The sequence below is a fragment of the Neomonachus schauinslandi genome, chromosome 6 (genome assembly GCF_002201575.2).
Source record: "Neomonachus schauinslandi chromosome 6, ASM220157v2, whole genome shotgun sequence".
Taxonomy (NCBI): domain Eukaryota; kingdom Metazoa; phylum Chordata; class Mammalia; order Carnivora; family Phocidae; genus Neomonachus; species Neomonachus schauinslandi.
Window position 1 is genome coordinate 79,552,096 of NC_058408.1, and position 2,889 is coordinate 79,554,984.

The window sequence follows — 2,889 nt, forward strand, 5'->3', positions numbered from 1 at the left end:
TGCATGCGTCTGCGAGCAGGGTGGACAGAGGAGCAGAGGGAGAGAGGGGGGGAGTGCATCTTAAACAGACTCCATGCCCAGCATGGAGCTTGTTGCAGGGCTCAGTCTCAGGACCCTGAGATCATGACCTGAGCTGAAATCAAGAGTTGGATGCTTAACCATCTGAGCCACCCAGGTGCCCCTGAACCTGAATTATTTTAATCATGGTGAATATTACAATGAGAACTGGATCTGTTAGCCACAATAAAGTAACTTACAACCATTAGGAAAACCAATGAAACATCCAACAGAACTCCATCAAGAAGTAAGGTAGATACTGAAACAAAGTATCAAGGTGAGACTTTCCTACTACTGTCTTGGAATAAAATTTTTTATTTTCAGTTGGCCACCATATAATCATTAGTTTTTGATGTAGTGTTCAGTGATTCAGTAGTTGTGTATAACACCCAGTGCTCATCACAACACATGCCCTTCCTTAATACCCATCACCCGGCTGCCCCATCCCCCACCCCCCCTCCCCTCTGTAACCCTCAGTTTGTTTCCTGGAGTCCATAGTCTCTCATGGTTTTGTCTCCCTGTCTGATTTCCCCCCCTTCAGTTTTCCCTCCCTTCCCCTTCCATGCTATTCCTTATGTTCCACATATGAATGAAACCATATGATAATTGTCTTTCTCTGCTTGACTTATTTCACTTAGCATAATCCCCTCCGGTTCCATCTATGTTGATGCAAATAGTGGGTATTCATCCTTTCTGATGGCTGAGTAATAGTCCACTGTATATATGAACCACATCTTCTTTATCCATTCATCTGTTGAAGGACATCTTGGCTCCTTCCACAGTTTGGCTATTGTGGACATTGCTGCTATGAACATTGAGGTGAATGTGCCCCTTCTTTTCACTACATCTGTATCTTTGGGGTAAATAGTAGTACAATTGCTGGGTAGTAGGGTAGCTCTATTTTTAACTTTTTGAGGAACCTCCATACTGTTTTCGACAGTGGCTGTACCAACTTGCATTCCCACCAACAGTGTAAGAGGGTTCCCCTTTCTCCACAGCTTCGCCAACATTTGTTTCCTGCCTTGTTAATTTTTGCCATTCTAACTGCTGTAAAGTGGTATCTCGGTGTGGTTTTGATTTGGATTTCCCTGATGGCTAGTGATGTTGAACATTTTTTCATGTGTCTGTTAGCCACTTGTATTTCTTCTTTGGAGTAGGTGTTTTTTCATGTCTTCTGCCCATTTTTTGACTGGATTATTTGTTTTTTGGGTGTTGAGTTTGAGAAGTTCTTTATAGAACTCTTGGATACCAGCCTTTTATCTGTACTGTCATTTGCAAATATCTTCTCCCATTCCGTGGGCTGCCTCTTTGTTTCTTTGACTGTTTCTTTGCTGTGCAGAAGCTTTTTATCTTGACGAAGTCCCAAAAGTTCATTTTCGCTTTTGTTTCCCTTGCCTTTGGAGATGTGTCTTGAAAGAAGTTGCTGTGGCCAATGTCGAAGAGGTTACTGCCTATGTTCTCCTCTAGGATTTTGATGGATTCCTGTCTCACATTGAGGTCTTTTCATCCATTTAGAGTTTATCTTTGTGTATGGTGTAAGAGAATAGTCCAGTTTCATTCTCCTGTATGTAGCTGTCCAATTTTCCTAGCACCATTTATTGAAGAGACTGTCTTTTTTTCCATTGGATATTTTTTCCTGATTTGTCAAAGATTAGTTGACCATAGAGTTGAGGGTCCATTTCCGTAGTCTCTGTTCTGTTCCATTGATCTATGTGTCGCTTTTTGTGTCAATACCATCCTGTCTTGGTGATCACAGCCTTGTAATATAGCATGAAGTAGGCAATGTGATGCCCCCAACTTTGTTTTTCTTTTTCAACATTCCCTTGGTGATTCGTGGTCTTTTCTAGTTCCATACAAATTTTAGGATTGTTTGTTCCAGCTCTTTGAAAACATGCTAATGGTATTTTAAAGGGATGGCATTGAAAGTGTAGATTGCCCTGGGCAGCATAGACATTTTAATAGTGTTTATTCTTCCAATCCATGAGCATGGGAAGTTTTTCCATCTTTTTGTGTCTTCCTCTATTTCCTTCATAAGTGTTCTGTAGTTTCTAGAGTATAGAGCCCTTACCTCCTTGGTTAGGTTTATTCCTGGGTATCTTACGGGTTTTGGTGCTATTGTAGATGGAATCAATTCCTTAATTTCCCTTTCTACAGTTATATTGTTAGTGTATAGAAAAGCAACTGATTTCTGTGCATTAATTTTGTATCCTGCCACATTACTGGATTGCTGTATGAGTTCTAGTAATATGGGGGTGGAGTCTTTTGGGTTTTCCACATAAAGTGTCACGTCGTCTTCGAAGAGAGTTTGACTTCTTCTTTGCCAATTTGAATGCCTTTAATTTCTTTTTGTTGTCTGATTGCTGATGCTAGGATTTCTAGTACTATGTTGAACAATAGTGGTGACAGCCGGCACCCCTGTCATGTTTCTGACCTTAAAGGAAAAGCTCTCAGCTTTTCCCCCATTGAGAATGATTTCACTGTGGGCTTTTCATAGATGGTTTTTATGATATTGAGGAATGTTCCCTCTATCCCTACACTCTGAAGAGTTTTAATCAGAAAAGGATGCTGTATTTTGTCAAATACTTTTTCTGCATCAATTGAGAGGATCTTATGGTTCTTTTATTAATGTCCTCTATCACATTGATTTGTGACTGTTGAACCACTCTTACATCACAGGAATAAATCCTACCTGGTCGTGATGGATAATCCTTTTAATATACTGTTGGAGCCTATTGGCTAGGATCTTGTTGAGTATTTTGACATCCATGTTCATCAGGGATATTGGTCTGTAATTCTCCTTTGGATGGGGTCTTTGCTTGATTTTGGGATCAG